Source organism: Mus musculus, chromosome 12 (genome assembly GCF_000001635.26).
Source record: "Mus musculus strain C57BL/6J chromosome 12, GRCm38.p6 C57BL/6J".
In the NCBI taxonomy this organism is placed as follows: Eukaryota; Metazoa; Chordata; class Mammalia; order Rodentia; family Muridae; genus Mus; species Mus musculus.
In genome coordinates, this window is record NC_000078.6 from 44,999,436 (window position 1) to 45,019,462 (window position 20,027).

The window sequence follows — 20,027 nt, forward strand, 5'->3', positions numbered from 1 at the left end:
TTTACAGTTGCCTCAAAACAAAAGTCTTAGAGTCAACCTAACTATGGAAGCAACATAGCTTTACAGTGAAAACTTTAAAACATTTTAGAAAGAAATCAAAGAAGACATTACAGGATGGAAAGACCTTCCATTCTCATAGATTAGAAGAATATTGTGAAAATAGCTTTATAGAAATCTATATAGCTAAATAGAAATCTATAGTTTTAATATAATACCCATGAAATTTCACATGACATTCTTCACAGAAATGGAGGTGGAAATCTTCTTTAAAATTCACATAGAAACACAAAAAACTCAAGACATACAAAGCAATCCTGAGCAAAAATAATCCTGTAGGAGGTATCAGCATACCTGATTTCAAGTTATTCTAGAGAGCCGTAATAACAAAGCCAGCATGGTATATGGTCACTCAGGCTAAATGGTGGTAATGAGGCTTTAAATGACTGATACTATCACAGGGGCCAACATCTTAAAAAAGGACATAGACCTGACCAAGGTAAGAGGCATACAGAGCAAATAGAATGTTGCTTGATAATTTGGGGTTAGATGGAGGAGATGGTGAAGAGGAAGTAAGAAGACAGTATACCCTTCTGTGGAAATAACTTCTTCAGAAAGTAATTTTGACCTGCAGAAGTTGAACATTTTCCTGTACTTCCAAACAAGTTAATAACATGCCTTGAGACCATTTAAAACTATGGACCAAATCTGTTTCCCTAGTGTGTGTATACTCAGCCCATTTAAGATTAATTTGCCTTTAAGGAAACAATATATAACCAACCTTACTATGCCTTGAACTTCCCACGTAATCAGTGTTTATAATCTAAGCTAAATATAGTTTTTCTATCTTAAACTATGTATTCTTCCATGCCCCTGACCCCAAAATCGTATGTGTATGTGTCTGTGTGTGTACGCGCACTTGTGCATGCGTGGATGCATGTGTATTTTGTAATAATCATTTGCTGAACAAGCCACAAGACTGAAAACAATCTTGAAAACAACTCTCTACAGGCCTTGAAAGGAGCATGTGGATACAGGCAGTTTTACGTGCTACTCTGTGTCAGTAGCTCCCTCCTTTGTAACCTCTGGTAAGATCTGATTAAGATGGACAATTTTTCATTATTTTTCCATACCATGTTTCCTGTACTGTTCTATAAGAGAAAGAAAGGTCCTTTGATAGGGATAGACAAAAGGGACACAGAAGTGCAAAACTCAAATTGGACTTGCCATTAGTTAGCAAGTAGTGACTGTAGATTGTAGCCACTCTGAGGGCTACAGTCGTTCCTTCAGTGTGGAACCACCATACTCCCATGATCACTGAATATAATTGCAGGAACTGTCCTACTCCTGCAAGGAGGAGGCAGCTAAGGAGCTGGTAGCTTAGGGATGAAAGTGACCAGCACTTTTTTCCAGGAAGATAAGCCCATCTATCATCTCAGGAATACGTGCAAGAAGCTACTTGGGGATCTGCTGCATGAACGGGGACTCATGTTCTCATCTCCAGTAGCCACACAAAAGTAGGCCATATGTGCTTGAAATAGCAGCATTGACAGATTTAGGAGGTGCTGAGATTTACCTAGCCAAAAAACCAGTGAGTTCCAGGTACAGTTAGATCAAAGGAATGAGACAGAAAATGATATAGGACACCTTATAGTGGGCCTTTGCTCATATGCACCCTCCTGACACACACATACACACACACACACACACACACACACACACACACACACACAAAGAGAGGGGGAGAAAAAGAGGAGTCCTTTAACTAAGGTAACAAAAAGGGAACTAAAGTCATTTCCAACCTTAACTCTTTTCTAAATAAAGTGAGAATCCTGGGGCTGCTTTACTTCCAGTGTTCCTTGCAGTAAAATCAGTTTAATAGCCAGAAATGGGGAGCAGCCATGGAACTGCTCTGCATAACAGAGACGGGCAGATGACCGAAAAGGAAAGGAAGTTTTTACTAAGCAGAGCTACATACTATTAACAAAAGAAAGGCCCTGCCGAGCAGTGGCACATGCTGTCGTACCAGCTGCTTGGACACTGAGGTAGGAAGACTGTGTCGTCCCAGGAGGTGAAAACCAATATTGGCAACAAGTCTAGAAAAGAAAGGAAGGAAGCTCGGCATGGAAGCCCATGACTGCAAATCCAGCACTTGGGCAGGTCCTGAGACCCTGCCTGGGAGGACTAGAATAAGCACTAAACGAAATCGTACACATAAGCTGTTGCCGTCCATTGACTGGCATTTAACAGATGTTCAATTACTATAGCTACTTTTGATTGTTCTCATCTGAAAGTTCCTTACTGCTCAACCCTTGGTCCATAGGAATCATGTTAAGTATGGCAGGAAGAGAGAATAACTTTCTTAAGGAGGATGGCTAATAGGGTTCCCTCATCACATGTAGGAAAAGGGCTCATGAGATGCACACTTGAACATGTTAGCTGCTATCTATCTCTCTTGACCAGGGAGTCTTATGACAAAATATCCACAAGCCACTCATGCAACCCCTCTGCTTTTATCCCGCTGAAGCCTCTGGGTCTTCCCCATGATGCATAAAGGAAAAACTCATCACCTTTTTGTTTGCTTGCTTGCTTGTTTCTTCTGCTTCCCAAGCATCTGGCTGTTGTCCTTGTTGATAAGAACAGATATCATAGTGTATAAATACCCTGTCCACTACACACAGCCCTCTAGGCATGAGTCCTAACTTCATTTCTGTTACTGTAATAGAATACTGTGACCAAAGGAAACATGAAGGAGAAAGGGCTTATCTGGCTCATTATTCAGTTTACAATTCATTACCGCAGCAAGTTAAAGCAGGAAGTAAAAACCTCACACCCATCATCAAGAGCACATGGATCTTTATGGGTTTGCTCTCAGCTAGCTTTCTTCTCCCATCTTCCTACATCATTTAACAATCAAAACAGTCCCTCACAGACATGCCCTCTGGCCAACCTGACCTAGGTGATTCCTCATTAAGGTGCTTTTTCCAGGTGTATTGCCAGTGTCAGGTTGACAGTTAAAACAGAATGTCTGTGAGAGAAATTGGTGACAAGAGCTTTTATTACCAGCAATGTTTAGGGACATTCAAACTGTCCTACTTGCCTATGCTCTTAGTATGATCCTTATATCTGGGCATAGTCCAGTAATGAGCAGTGGTCCAGAGCAGCAATACAGAGGAAGTAGGGAGCACAGAATATCGGAGAGGTGACCTGTGGATAGGATTCTACTTTCTATAGCCGGTTCCCTGAGACCAGTGCCACCATAGTGGACTAACTGAGCAGTAAACTCTCATAGCAGCAGCTTCCATTTAATAGTAACCACTAGATGCCAGAAGAAAAGCAAAATGCAGCACACATGTTACCTTTCATCTTTACAATCACTCCAAACAATCAGCCACAGAGCTCAGGAAACAACACACAAGGGAAGTAGCCTGACTCAGCGGTATCTGTGCACATTCACGCAGGTAGTGTCTAAAAATCTGCCTATGGGTGTTTGATTCAAAAGCCCAAGTTTTACTATAGCATGTAAACTGTTGGCTAATGAGTCCCTCACATATAATAAAAGCACAAAAGAAATTTAGGGGTTCAGCTGACAGACAACAGGGTAAAGTAACTTGAAGAAAACATTGCCTCTTAATGATCTGGTTACAAGGGTCAGAATTAAGGGGCCAAACTCACTGCACCTTTGACTGATGTTGCACAGAAAAAGAACAGGACTTCAATGGGGAGTTCAGCCTTGTGACCTAGAGGCTCCTGAAACTGCTGCTAAGGGCTTTGCATCTATCTGCATGTGGAGACATGCAAGATATAGCCAGGGACTGAGACAGTGCAAAGCAAGTCCTTAATTGAAGGTGAAAAAAAAAAATCCAAACAAATTGCATTAGCATAAAAATGAACATGGAAAAACTAAAATGTTAAACGAGAAATTGTTTTTTGGAAGTTTCTTTTATATCCTGAATGAATGTTATCAAGTTGCAAGAAATTCAAGATCCTTAGGGACTGGTTATGCAGCAGCTCATAGCAACTTACTAGGGCTTTAGACTCTCCATAGCACAAAGACATTTGAAGAAGAAACTAAGAATTGACAGCACATAGCTTAAAAATAAAGTTAAAAAAAAAAAACTCAAACAAAATAGTAAGGTAGGTGTCTTAGTTACAGTTTCAGTGCTATAAATAAACACCATGACTACAGCAACTCTTATGAAAAAAATATTTAATTGGGGCTAGCTTACAGTTCAGAGGTTTAGTCCATTATCATTGTGGAAGCAGGAAGGAAGACATGGCGCTGGAGAAATTGTGTAGAGTTCTACATCTGGATCCTTAGGCAGCAGGAAGGTTAAGTGAGCCATCATGCCTGGCTTGTGCTTCTGAAACCTCATAGTCCACCCCCAGTGACACACTTCCTCCAACAAGACCACACCTACTTCAACAAAGCCACACCTACTAATAGTGGCACTCCCTATGGGGGCGATTTTTATTCAAACCACCACAGTAGGTGTTTATCTGTCCTCAAAGTCTAGGAGAACAAAACCTCACACAAAACAACAAGGCAGGTATTTGTGTGGTTGTATTGCTTTGCAACACAGTGACATTGCCTTCAAAACCAAAAACTCAGCCCTCACTCTCCTGATGGTAAGATCAAGGCACTGTGGATGTCAGCAGGTAAGAGAGACACAGACCACAGACGAGTGGTGTGTCCCACTGCATTCTGCACTTACACATATTGCGTTTTAAGCGTTAAGCATACATACTCTTGTGGCCCTTCCAATTCCTGAGACGAGAGCCACAGTCAGCAGGATTCTAAACTCTTCACCAAATACAGTGTATTCAGGATTGTCAACTAGCTCTGACCAAGGTCTATGATGTACCAGGTCAGAAGCTGGTGATCTACAACTTACATACCAAACTCATAAGGCACAAGTAATCTTTACTATCAAGAAAGTAAAGAAGTACACACAGGTCGAGCACATTCTGTGATCAGAGGTAGAAAGACATGGACAAGATGGAAACAGACTTGGGTATGACTGACACTCTGGACAGCACCCGAACCGTCCAGCATACTTAGCCTCCACACATATCCAGCCTTGTTTAGGTTAAACCTCCACCAGCTTGCCACTGCATGTCTCCTGATAGCACTCCATTTTTTAAAATAAGTATTTTGATTTGGCGTTTTTTTTGACAGGTCTCACTATGTAGCTCCGGCTGACCTTGAACTATGCTGTACCCTCTGTGTATTAAGATTATAGGTGTCTATGACCACACACCAGTTTCACAATCAACCTTTATGTATGTGAAAATTACAGCTTTAAGTGGGCAAGTGACTTTGTATATTTTATAGCTAGAAAGTTCATGTTTCTCTCTCCCCCAACACTTTTTGCCTTTACAAAATCCCTTTGTACTTCCTGGACTTACTACCGACACATAAATGGAAGAATCACAGACTATGCACACAGAACTCTCACTTGAGCCATACTGGGCCACACGTTTCTCCAGTCTGGTACTATAGGAATGGTGGAAGAGATTCACTTCAGCAGTGGCTTATCACTCCTAATTTGCTAACATACACAAACAACTCTGTCTTTGTGACTCACACGAAACTTAGGAAAATGATCCTCCACAAAATGTCAGTCACAACACAAGAATCAGAAGTAACACTTGGATTCTGTATACTTATCTAAATAGTAAATTAAATCTATATAATGATTTCAGGTCAAATTTTACTTTTACTACAGAATAGGTTGTGATGCTAACTAGTTAACTATACTGTAGAACACTGGATGATTTGTGTAAACCAATTGCCATAGCCTCTCAAGATTTCTAACTACCACTGGTCTCTTCCTTCATCTGGTCAAAAGTTAAAAGTGGCCATGAGGAAATCTCAAGTCATTTCTGAAATACTCTCCCCATGCTCATGACCTGCTATTTCCAGCAAAGACCCAAAGAACACATTAACTAGAGAAAACCGTTCTTTTCTGCTCCTGACCTCCGTGGCCACAGAGCTATGAGACTTGGGAAGGAAGCAATTTTGAAACATTATGTCTTGGCAATAAGACTCCAATCATCACAGTGGTAAGCAAAAAATATTTATTTGAAAGGCTGGTTAAATAGGGATTTTAAGAAAAACACACAAGCATTGCTTCTGAAACCAAAGGAGTCATTTACTGTATTCCTGGTGCTAATGAGCCAATCTATGAAAATGTATAACTCAAAGCTCCTTGGCATCAAGGTTTGTTTTTTCAGTACTATTCTCTGTACACACACACACACACACACACACACACACACACACACACACACACAAATGTTAAAAGAAATACAAAGTTCATGAAATAGGCTACCTTCTAAAATCCCGGTAAATCTCAGGCATTTGTCATATTGTTTGTACCAAGCCCAAATGTAAATGTTAGGAAAGCACAGCATGGATAATAATTGCTCAATAAATGCAAAAAATTGGAGCCATAGCAACACTGCTTTGCAAAGTCACCTTCTGTAGGTACAAACCCCAGGACAATGTGTCCATTTGCAACGACACTGCAGTTTGCAAAGGAGTTATGAACTATAATACTTCTTGACTAATATTTTAGATTAGGCCCTCTGAGTAGCTGGATTTTTTGAGAGTGCCAGTGAGGGGAGAGAAAGAGAGATTTCAGAATAAAAAGCAGCAGATGGCATGATAGGATGCAGAGGCACTGGCCAGCCAAGGGCACCCGTGTAGCATTCGATAGCTGGGGAAACAGGCAGAGCAGGGTTACCCCGCCCTAGGTGTCTAAAACTCAAAGAATTAAGTACAGAGTTGAAGACACAGCTCAGTGGCTGGGTGTCTTTGTAACACACGCAAGGCTCTGGTTTGATGCCCAGTGCTTAAAAGAAAAGGAAGTGGAATTCAACCTCAGGGCTAACTCTTATGTTGCTGGAGGAGAGAGGGAAAAAAATGGTATTTGTACAGCTCCAAACTCCAGTGAAAGAGAGGTTTATGACTTACTTTTCTCTTGGGAGATGTGGCACATTGGATCTCAGAAAGAATACAGCAGTCTCCCTTCATCTACTTTAGCTTCCACTGGTTTCAGTTGCCAGTGGTCAACAGCAATGAAATGTATTAAATAGAAAATTCCAGAAATAAGCTCAGGTTTTCAGTACCTTCTTACAGTACACTGTTAATAATTGCTTATTATTATTTTGCTTATTTCTCTCTGTATTAATTTCTAAGTTAACTTGAATCATAGGGACACTAGACAGAGCAGCATACACCCATAGGACTTATCACTACACACAGTTTCAGGCATAAGCAAGAGGCAATGGAATGTAGCCTGTGGGTGTGGGGCCACTGTGTTGGAACTTAAGTTCATAAATGTCTTTCCTAAAGAAGGTTGTCATGGCAACCCTAAAACAAACAATCTATACATACGCAATATAACAACCAACAGAAACATAGAATCGTGTACAAAAAAAAGGAAAGGCATTAGTCCCAAGAACTAACTGCCCATCCAGCAACCAAGGACATTGCTGTATCAGCAAAGAAGGAGACTCCCTTGCATGAATCGATAAGAAGCAAGTCCAGAAAGGAAATGCAGGTTTCCTTTTTTTAAGAACTGTACAAGTGGCCAAGAAGCTTCAGAACTAAATAAATCTCAGCTGGTCCTGATGATAATGTACCAGAAGCAAAGCTGCAGATGGTCACATGCGGAGGAATTCAAAACAAACATTAGAACGGAAACAAATAACTGTATCCGCCAGGTTTCGGTAGAACAGACAACTTGAGGTAGGTTGGCGCCATTTGCTGTGCCTTTGGTGCTAGTGACGCCACTAGGTGCTAACCACTGGGACAGGCACCCCTTGTGTTTGGATGCTCACCACATGAAGGCACTATTTCTTAAGTCAGAGACTTTACAAGTGGATTAGAGTCCACTGGCTAGGAATTATTAGTACAGTAAGCAAGATTACGACCTCTTAGAACTCTCATCAGGATTTATCTATAAATCATTCAAAAACTTCAGACATATTCATCAGTTAGTGGCTGTCTAGGCTGTCTCCAATTTCTGACTGTTATGAATAGAGAAGAGAAGAAACTGGATGCGCAGGTATCTGTGTGGTAGGATAGAGAGTCCTTTGAGTATATCCTGGCGTAGATCTATTGCCAGCTTCCTGAGGAAGTGCCACACTGATTTCCATAGTGTTGTACAAGCTTACACTTCTCCTAGCCCTAGTTTACAAATCTCCCCACCGCCCTGCCCCCACCCCTTCCCTGCATCCTAACTGCTATGCACTGTCATTTGTTTTATTAATCTTGGCCATTCTGACTCCAGTAGAAGAAATTTCAAAATAGTTTTTATTTGTATTTCCTTTATGGCTAAGGATATTGAACATTTTCTTAAGTGCTTCTTAGCCCATCCAATTTTGTTACACCTTTTGAGAACTCTCTGCTGAGTTCTATAGTCAATTTTTAAATAGGGTCATTTGTTTTCTTGATGTTCAGTTTTTTAGTACATTTACACAATACAATATTAACCAGCTGTTAAGAGAAATGAAACCTGAGTGAGGTAACCCAGGCCTAGGAAAAACAAATGCATATTTTCTATTTGTGGATGCTTTAGATATATATGCATGTTTGCTTTTACATTTTGAATATCTTTATATTGATTGAATAACCACAGACGGTAAGCTAGAAGTACCAGGGTAGAATTGGGGGATCTACCAAAGAAAAGGAGATAGAGTATAGTGTTATAAAGAGATAAATGGCAAACTAGAACACAATGATTAAGTATGGAGGATTGGAGTACAGTGTAAAGGAAGGAATGTGGGGAGGGACAACTAACATGAAAGGCCCTTTGAAAAGCCATATAAACACCTACTATCATAGAGGCTTCCTAATATATTACATACATCTGTAATATATCACACATATATCACATATATCGCATGTATCATATATATATATGAATGATATATTCCTAACCTTGTAAATACCACAGGATACTGTGAAGGCTAGTGGTTAACCTCTATAACCAGACAGTAGGGCTCTATTGTTGAAGACAACACTTACTTATGTACTTGAACATGGAGAAGTAGAGCTGGTACCCACCTAGAAACATCTTCCTTATTGACTAGCATTTATGGTACTGGAAGGTACACAGCAGCCATGATTATCTGCCCAAGATCAAACTAGTCAACATTTTAGCATGAGGTTGGTGCTTCATGGCTTCCTACCAATAGCTAAGGAGCTATGAATCACTGATGATTTCTCAGAGAGGAAGAGTCCAATGTATAGAATGTAGCTCTTGGTGGGTTGCCCCACACTGCAGTGAATGACCTAGAAGGCATTCTAGTGTACAACTAGAAGTGTGTGTACAGCACACATTGGGAGTTGATGAGATATTAAATTAAAGACAAAAGTAAAACAACACCAGGCTTTTCCTTTCAAAGTACTTCCCCTATGCACTTTCCGGGTCTCCATGTCTAGAAGGACCTGGCAGAGAAAAAGGACAGAACTGCACAGCTGCCTTTTATGGACGAACTCATATCCTTACAATCATTAAAGCTCAAAAGGGACAGATGCCTCCCTGACCCACAGCTCACTGTGTGTTACAGTTCACTCTTTGTCATGGTGTGAGCAGGAACTGTGGAGATGCAGCTTGATGTTCACTTCAGACACCCAAGTTAACCTCACCTGAAACTCATTCCTTCCTCATCTGCTATAGCCAGAGGGAAAAATCAGGTCGGCAAGAGGTAAAATATTAATCCCAGCACTCGGGAGGCAGAGGCAGGTGGATTTCTGAGTTCGAGGCCAGCCTGGTTTGCAAAGTGAGTTCCAGGACAGCCAGGGCTATACAGAGAAACCCTGTCTTGAAGAAAAAGAAAAAAAAAAGAGGTAAAATATTAGGCTCTCTCTTTCTTTCTCTCTTTCTTCTTTCTTTCTTTTCTTTCTTTCTTTCTTTCTTTCTTTCTTTCTTTCTTTCTTTCTTTCTTTCTTCCGCCTAACAGCAGTAGTTCTATGATGCTAGGTCAGCCATTCAATCTCTGTGAGCCTCTTCTGGTTCTGGTTCTGGTTTTGGTTCTGGTTCTGGTTCTTGTTCTTGGAATTAACTTTGGGAATGACTATGGTTTCTTTGTAGACATGAATATCTAGTATTGTGCAGGGGAAAACCCTAAGAAGTTATTACCTATTAACTCCATTGCTTTGTAGGTTCAGGTGTTGTATCTGATAAAATGTCAAAGTAAATTATTAATTAAGTGCACTGACCTAAAATGAAAAGCCTAAGCATTTTGGTTGACATTTATTATTTCTCTAATACCTCATCTAACAAAGCCAATAGAAAACGACTAATGATTTTGCAGTCAAGCTAGCCAGACATCAAAGCTCCTCTTCTGCAACCTGGTCAGGCTGCACTCTTAAGTATTTTAAATACCTTCTTCCCTTTTTCTGCAAACAGCCTCAGTCACATATGGCAGTATACTTATACATACATACATACATACATACATACATACATACATACATCCTATGTGTGTTGAAATCAAATTACAGCATAAGCCTTAAAGTTTCAAGGATCTTATTATATCAAAGAGGACTTGAAGGGAGAGAATATTAAATAGCCTAAGTATTGTTCACTCTTTGTTAAATACACAAAAATGAATAGAATATGATACTTTAAAGGGATTCTGGATGACTTAATTTTAAAACAGTTACATGTATGAGTGTTTTGTCCACGCATATATGCACACTATGTGCAAGCAATGTCTTCGGTGGCCAGAAGAGAGCACCAGATAGCCCTAGAACTCAATTTGTGATCCACCAAGTGGGTATTGAGAACCTCTACAAGAGCAGCTAGCTAGTGCTTTTACTTCTGAGCATCTCTTCAGACCCCAGAAAAAGGTTTGGAAATCAATTAATTTTCATCCAGGGCAAACATTCATAGGGAACAGAGGACTAAAGTTCCAGTCATACCCTACTACCCTCTAGTACTGTAGGCATTTCCTATTAGTCATCCACACAGTTCCCAGTTTATTCATTTATAAACAATGCATGCAAACCAGGCCTGGTGGTTCATGATTGTACTTGGGGAATAAAGCAAATAGATTTTAAATTTGAGTTCAGCATGAGCTAAATAATGCAACTCAAAGTCCAAAATATCTAATGTCAAAATCATTATTTCTCATGATAAAAAATTGAAAAAAAATTCCAGCCAGCCCAGAAACAAATGGATCTGTGGTAGACAAGAAACCATTAAAGTTATCTTCTTTAAAAATATGCAAAATAAAATTCTTCTTATCATGTTAAATAAGAGGCCAAAATTATATCTAGGATATCATAGTGAAGAAATATTTAAAAGTATGAAAATTAAAAAAGCCAATGTCAGGATTTGTACATATTTCACATTTGGATTTTTCCTCCCCTTCCCTTTTTTTTGTAGAGTAATATATTACTTGTTTCAAATACGCACACGTGCATATGGGTATGTATGTTTCATATATTACATATACATGAGTATAGGTATCCACGAGTGTGCAGAGAAATGCTCTAACCTTCATAAATCCATAGACTATAGAAAGAATTCTGGTCAGAACTGAGCGGATGCTGCTTAGGAGGGCCACTCTCAGCTTCCAATGTTTCCTTTATGAAAATAGAAACTTGGATCTTAAGGAATAACAGACAGGTATAAGCCTGGCATGGCAAATCCACTTCCAAGCACTCATGGGCTTCACAGAGTAATGTGGTTTGTTAAGCAGATGCATGGTTTGCATGCAGCCTAACATGAGCTCCACAGCCTCAACCACATGGGGTCCACATATGGTAGATAAAAAATAACTTGTGTTCAGAAGGTGGGTGGAAGTGACAGAAATTACATCATCATAGAGGTTACAACTAAAACACAAAATGCAGTCCCCATTTTGATCTCAATAGCCCTCCTGAAGGAAACATAGACTGAAAATTATCCCTGTGAGAAAAGATCTGATGTAGTAAGCACCCATTAAATGATCATTTATTCTTCATATACAGGCTCTGCCTGCAGGGAAAACACTCAGGTACCTGAAGATTCGAAGGCAGCAGCTTTCTACTACGGGTCACAGTGGAAGCATTTATAAATCGCTCATTTTAGATGACTCTCAAAGTCTGAAGACAAAAGACACTTCCCTATTTTCTCCTTGGTAACTGGACCATTGGGTGGAATAAAATCTTCTGCTCAGCAATTTAATGAATTTAAAGGGAACTGAGAGAAAGACACCAGCAGCATCTCATTGTGAGTAAGAGCAACTTCTGCAGAGTCAAAGGAAGCCTCGGCTACTCTGATCCATCTTAAACCCCAGAGTTAGCCCTGAGCTCAGGCTTTGCAGTATGGAAACCAGAGAACCTCAGCAGGCGTGCGTGAGGTCCCTGCTGCTAAAGCCCACCCGTATTAGAGGCTCACATCTGGTGATCAGAACAGAACGGAGGAACCCCAGCAGCGCAGTGCCGAGTGGCAGTGTGGATGTGGTTGCGAGCACACTTGTGCTCAGAGAACAGTAGGCAATTGGCAGGCTGAGCTTTACAGTCCTGGAGAACCTGCCAAGTGCACTGGGCTTCTGGTCAGTTGCTGTTTCTTCTGGAAAATTCTGCATATGGTTTAGCATAACTAATTAGGGTAAAATATTAATCAATCATAGTCTCTCTCTCTCTCTCTCTCTCTCTCTCCCCATACACACACACATACACACATACACATACACACACACACACCACAGTAACAGGAAAGAATTGCAGAAACAAATAAAAACCTGAGCTGGCTTTTAAAAGTTGGGCCCGAGGCATCTGTGTCAGCCTCTCCCAATTCTGTTGTTTGGTTAGCAGTGCACTTGACTGACCCCAGAGAATGTTTTGTTCCATTTTGTTTCTTCTTTTGAAGTACTGAAGATAGGTGTAGAAAAAAAATAGCCTCTCATGTTCCAGAGACGGGAACCTGACGGACTGAGCGGGTTCTTTGATTAAGCGTGTTCTTACTCCCAACATTCAGGGCAATCCATAAACGCCCATGAGGTCAGATCCTTAAGTTTCCATCCCAAATCCCTGAGACAGAACAGCAATACATACGATGCCAGCTAATAGTGGACCTTGCGGAGGGAGGTTGGAAATAATTTTGGAGTAAAGAGATTTAAGAGAAGCTGACTTAGAAAGCAAGGATCAGAATGACTGCGATTGTTGTTGGGTGGACCACAGGAAGGAGTGCCAGTGAAGCCGGGGCAGGGAGCCCCAGGGGAGCCCAAAGGAAACCAAATCTGATCTGCTGTGTGACAGTGCTTCACATGATGCAAGTATCCATGTCTGTCACAGCCATACATTTTAAAACCCCGCCGATGAATTAGCATTGCCTAACATAAACCTGACACTGCTCAGGTTGAATGGCATCTGTTTCAGGCACTACATAGATACATCCAGAGCCCAGTTACCTTTTAAACGATCCTCGAGTACTGGTAGCAGACACTCCCACTTTGGAGATCAGAACATTGAGCCTCAAAGCTTGGGCAAAGTAGGGTATCAATCAATGCCTTAGCAGACACTAACTGGATGTCTAAGTTGGTGCTCTACAATATAGGGATAGAAATGCGAAGATAAGAGAGACTCGTAGAATTCACACCTCTGCCCACAATGTACTGATCAATCCCAGATGATGATGTCTCAGCATCACGACAAAGTGCACTATCCTCTAAAAGCACAAGCTGAGAAAAGCCCCAAACCAAAGAACCACGTGTGTGATTGACCACAGTCCCCCCTTGGTTAGCTGCTGTTGGATACCTACAGCCCCTTGCCTTGCTAGCCACAATCCAGAGGGAACTCTGTCTCCGGGGCTCCCTAGCCACTTGTTCTACCTTTGCAATTACTGAAAACTAATCCTATCCAACACAAGTGAGTGAGTCAGCTGTGAAACTGCTCCTGGAAACAGGGGGCTGGGTGGTGGGAGAGTGCACAGATGGCGTTTCCTTTTTAAATGAAATGTTTTGGCATCAGCCTCTGTCAAGAGCTTTCCCTTGTTTCCATCTGGTTTGGGTCCTGGAACACACACAGGAGAGAATGGGAAAAGCAAACTCCGCCTGCGTGCTAAACCACTAGAAAAGCTAAAGTGCCTGCCAGGACTTCCTCTAGTTCCCCAGAGACCAGAGCATTCTGCTCAAGGAATGTCTTCATGTTGTGTTAAGGGAATGGGAGAGCTCTGTTCTTCAGACCTAGCCCTGTGTTGGAGAAAAATATTTGAAAGTGTGTATACTTTGGAGCAGAGAGTCTTTCTTGCGTGTGGTCTCAGCCCTGTGTTCTCTCGCTGTTCCACTTCATGCAGGGCACTTATCCTCTTAGCTCTGGCTGGGTCATCTGGAGAGCAGAAATAACAGAAGCTAGCATGTTGATTAACTGAGATGGTACATAGTAACTTCCTGGTTGTCTACTGTTGGGCTCATCTGTTCAAAGGGGCTTCAGAAAAAGATAATGATATTACTATTAATTTTCACAAGAAATTGCCTAGAATCGTAAGAACACCTAAGAACACTTCTATTCTACAAATGAACAAACAAACCAAGTTTGTGCATAGCCAGGTCACTATGAGGAGACACTGAATTGCTCTGGGGAGTCGGTTTCTAAGACTCAAATATATCTACTAGTAGCACCTTTAAATGTGTATGAGATTTACAGCTTGGCTTACAAATCTTACCATCCAGCAAAACCGAAAGCATAACCTGTAGGAAACAAGGCAAGGCCAAGGAATGCTCATCAGCTGCTTGAGATAGTGAAGAAGGACACCTGATTTTGGAATTCTCACGCAACTCTTATACCAGTAGAAAGCAGAGCACAGTCATTAAGGGAACACAAACTAGGGTCAAGCTACCCAGGTTCAAAACCAGGTACTGCTACTCATGACAACATTCTTAAGCAAGCTAATTCATGTCTGTCTTCAGTTCCTCACCAAAAAAATGAAAAGAACTACATCACAGCAGTATTGTAAGGGTAGAATGGATGACCATAGGGAAAGAAATGGAGCCAACGGTTATGACTATTTTAACCAATGGTTTCATTATTACAAAGAGAAAGATTATCAATAAACATTACAGAGAACATTGCAGTTTTATAAAACTAAAAAGACTACAAGAAAACTAACAGAAATAAGATAACAAGGGTAACTTTGTTTTGGATTTCATTGCTTTCCAAAGTTACTTCACCTTCACCTTATGGCTGAATTTACATACCAAATCTTTGTAATAGAGGCATACCCTGACAAGTCCTACACCTGTATAAATGTCTATTAATGAATGCCTTTGACATGAATAGGAAGAAACGGCATATGAAAAAGGAACACTTCTCTATCACCTGTAAACAGAGAAGAATCCACTCTTTTGGATACCACCTGAGCTAAGTCAGAGGCATGGGGGTACGTTAGCAACAGCCTAGATTTACTTTTTAATGGAAGCACATAAAACTGTAGAACTGTAGAAGGGAACTAAAAAGTACTCTTGTAAATAAAATCCAATACCCCAAATAAGGCATTATGTCACATATTCCAGTGCACAGTCCATAGTCTAAGTCCCTCAATTGGTAAAATGCATTTAATACCTGCATAATGCAGGTGGTTTTCCACAAGCTTCCTGGTGAAGTTAGTGCGTCCTGGAAGAGGCCAGCGTTAGTGTTCCTCAAAAGGTTCCAGGGTTACTCCTTTGAACACTAAGGTTAACAGCTGCTAAGATGCAGGGCCGAAGCACCAGCTTCCGTCCTCCTAATCTACTGCCTTCTGTGGAACACATCTGCATAATTACTTCATCAGAGTGTATTCAGAACTTTTTTTTAAACACAATTTTGTTCGTTCTACAAATCTGTAATAATTTGAGAAGAACTAAGGTTTTTCTGTTCTATCAAGATATGTAAAAGAATGTGCTAATCACAAAAATTGGTTTCCATGTGCTCCTTCTGTGGGCACATAGCAGCAGCCAGCGAGAGAGTGGATCCATTTATGAATATGAAAGCTAATATCAAATATTATACATACCAAATTAAAATAGAATCAGGTAAACAGGTTGTAAGGATGGAAATTACAGGATTTCAGCAGAAAAGTGAACTGTAAGAACAAAGCAATTTTAATTTAGCATGGGTCAGTTTAATTTACAAACCCAAATTATCATGGGGATATAAGCTGGATCTTTATCCTTTGAATGTATTAATAGTTCCAAGTCTATACCCGAATCAGCCAAATAACAAGCCAGTCCTAAATCCAAATAGCAGCCTCTAATAAGTACTTAACATATAACTTCACCTAGAAATATGGGAGGTACTGTGAAGAACTTAGAAGAACATACCAGTTCTAGCTTTGAACATCCTAATGATGTTTTCCACACATGTCTGTCCATGTGGCCACATGCACTGGTAGTTCATTTCTTTTCACTACTGGATAAATTCTACCGCATAGATATAAAATACTTTGTTCATTCACTCAACATAGTTGGAGACGTAAATTATCTTTGGTTTTTGTTGTTAGGAATTTACAACCTGTCATATGGGAGGAATTTCCTAAGTGTGACATATTTACTAAGTACATGGTTATATATACGGTTCTGTGATTGGCTCATTTGGTAAGACTTTCATATGAACAGTTTTTGCTCATTTGCTTGCATTCTTTCATTTTATAAGGCAAAGTTTTCTCTATGTATCCTGGCTGACCCGGAAATCACTCAGTTGACCAGGCTGGCCTTGAATCCAGAGATCCATCTGCCTCTGCCTCTGAAGTGCTGGAATCAAAAGTCTGTGTCACCACACCCAGATTATACTCACACCTTTATCAACCCCCACCCCCCCAAAAAAAGAAGTTGACTTGAGTGTCCAGTGAGAAACTGGCAAGTTCAATCTCCTTGTGCATAAATTGGAATGACTACCTTTTTTCTTCCAAAATAATAGCAAAAAAACCCACTATAGATCCTCTTATTTCCTCTACTTTGGTATATATTGAAAATATTTCCTTACAATATATAACTTCTCTGAAAATAGTAGGTTTTATAGTCACAGACCTCTGGGTCTCACATCATAAATTATGTATGACACTGAGGGAAAAAAATCACATAAATACTAGACTAGTTAAGATACTATATAAATATACCAACGCCTACATGCATATTTTGCAAGCTTCTTTTTTTCCTTCATCTTAATGCTTCATAGTGTTTAAAGGATGGTTAAAAAATATTGCAGACCTTGCCTTAATGAATACAAAAGTTGCCTGCTAGAAATGAAGAGTTGATTTTCATCTACGAAGCTCCCAGAAAGCACAGGCGATTTACACTAAGCGCAGGAAGAGGCCTGTGATCCTTGCTTTCCCTTCAAATCCTCCCCCTTGTAGTCAGCTACAAAGAAGTGGTCCCTAATAGTCTAGAGGAAATGGAAAACCCAGAGGCCGATTGCATCGCTAATAAGACTACCCTTCCTCTCCCTGAATGGTCTTCCCACAACCCACTTCAAGACATGGAAGCCCTTTCTTCCAAACAGGACTAATTCTTCCAGACCTACATATTTGTATTTTTCTTTTGCTTTCTTCATAGTTTATAATTATGTGGATGTTCTTTTAAAGCAATTAATGTCCACAGTAACCCACCTAACTTGTATATTTGTTTTCTTATAAGTATACACTCAGCACCTAGGACATTTGGCCAAAGATAAGAAATATTGATTAACTTGCTAGTTAAAACATTAGTTTATCAGGACTGATAAGCCTCCAAGCTGTACATAAAGAAAAAAATAGAGGAAGCCTATAAGTCTATAGGTAAAAGAGCAGAATGCAACAAATGTGTGTGTGTGTGTGTGTGTGTGTGTGTCAGAGCTACCTGGTTCTTTCTGCCCTGGTTTTCATTCTATTGTCTATTAATCTGTCAAATCTACTTCACATACCCTCTCACAATGAAAAAAACAAAATGATGAGGATGAAAACTTCCAGAATAACAGATTTTCCTGCATTAGAATGCCAAAATAAAATAAAAACAAAAAACAAAACCAAACAAAGAAACTCTTGTCATTTCCAACCCAACGGTCTTGGTAATTAACAGGAATGCAGCAGCCCAAAGTCCCAGGTCATTATCTTTAACTCTAAGGAAGAAGGTTATGGCTCCTTTTGAGGAGCCTGCTAGAATTCCCATTACCACCTCAGATACTTTATGATCAGAAACAGGCAGATAATAATATCCATTGAAAGGCCAAAAAAAAATTGTTGTCCTTCGCTTACAGGTAGAGACCAGGCAAAATTCAACTGCTTTCTGAACCACACACTTTTCATTCAGTTATGTTTCTGTAGGAAATCTCAGAGCAGTGAAGTGAATCAAGCTTTAAAAAAGATTAGCATATCATATGCCTGTGCTCAGGAAAACACAAAACAAGATTATTGGCACATACTTTGTACATTGTTGGCAACAAAACAAAACAAAAACATCTGGGGTCCAAATTTTAAAACATGAAAATTAAGACATGGATTTTATCAACAAAATCCTGGGCTAGTACCGAGAAAGGCTTCTTTGAGCTGAAGAACTTGGGTCTGTGATTAAGGGCGCTGTCTATTCTTTTACAAGGCCTGTATTCGCCTCCAGTACACACTTGGTGGCTCAGAGATGTCAATAACACAAGTTCCAACAGGTCTGCTTCACCCTCCTCAGCACCACCATTACACATACATGTCATATAGACATACATGTAGGAAAACTCCCACAAACATAAAATAAAAAGAGCAAGTATCGAGAGAAAGAGAGAGAGAGAGAGAAGGAGAAAGAGAGAGAGAGAGAGAGAGAGAGAGAGAGAGAGAAATGTAGTCACTGGTTTTTGATTTAGTTCTTCTTTGGTCAGTGCTTAGCTAAAGAGACACAAGCGTCTTCTAAGCATACCCAAAATTGGTCAACCTAATCCATATTTAGGAAGCAAAGAATAGTTTTCCAGGTTGACTCCCTCACCCTCTAATAAAAGTTCACTTCTTTTTTTTTTTTCAATTTTTTATTAGGTATTTTCCTCATTTACATTTCCAATGCTATCCCAAAAGTCCCCTATACCCACCCCCCCCACTCCCCTACCTACCCACTCCCCCTTTTTGGCCCTGGCGTTCCCCTGTACTGGGGCATATAAAGTTCACTTCTAACTATTACTAAGGCACACCTACCGAAGTACTATGCTCTCATTTCATTCCAACCTATGAGAGTCCTGTAAATTCAAATCTCTCCGATGAAGTCACTGATAGCTTGAAATTAATTCTGACTAATCCTTAATTTTGTTGAAAAGCTAAAAACAGGTTTTAAAATTAAAGTTTTATTCCCAAACCACAACTCAGAAAGATTCTGTAACAGATGAACTGTGGTACGCTTGGTTTATCCATTCCTATTATGAGAAATATCACATGAAAAATATTACAAATGCCCTTAGTGCTCAGCTTAGTATCACCCAGAAGCTCATGAAAAATTTATCTGGATTTTATCTCAAAAAAAAAAAACCTTGGTTTGTATCCACAGTAAATCCCACAGATCTCTCTAACCACAAACAGAAAGAAAAAATAATAACAATCCAACAAAATTTCAAGTGTTGAAAAACAGATGGTTATTCTTCACAAGGCGGTGTGGATGTCAGGCAAAGCAATGATTTGTGAATGGAATCTTCTTTGTCCTAATCCAGAAAGCACCAATACTAGTCTCAAGAAAAACTATTCCTAACTGTTGGCAACAGTCTAGCAAAAAAATGAAAAATAAAAATAACATTTTTAAAAAGTGAAGCCCAGTCTGCTAGTAGTGAGCAATTATCCAAATACCAAGCAGAGTTCTAGAACAAAACTCCCGACGGACAGACACTCCCTCTGAAGGAAAGAACAAATAAGGAGAGGCCTGCCAGGCTCTGCAGAAACTCTTCAGGGGCCGGAAGACTGAACTTAGCATCTCATCAACAGAGGAGAAGGCACAGGTAAAGGAGAATGGGGGGTGAGAACAAAGACGGGAAAAGAGTGGAAGGGGAGACAGTACCAAACAAACGCGACCCTCCGGATGCCTTAGAATTAGCCATCTTAAAACAAATTTCA

The 20,027-nt window shown here is 40.1% G+C and overlaps 1 protein-coding gene and 1 long non-coding RNA gene across 4 annotated transcripts in view; both read right to left on the reverse strand.

Moving 5' to 3' along the window:
• Positions 1 to 20,027, reverse strand: part of Stxbp6 (syntaxin binding protein 6 (amisyn)) — a 222,635-nt gene that overhangs the window by 146,952 nt on the left and 55,656 nt on the right. The window lies entirely within an intron of this gene.
• On the reverse strand, positions 11,391 to 20,025 carry Gm38487. Its single transcript, XR_381564.3, has 2 exons — positions 14,229 to 20,025; positions 11,391 to 13,548 (listed from the first exon to the last, which is right to left on the reverse strand). It is a non-coding gene; the product is annotated as a predicted gene, 38487 (long non-coding RNA).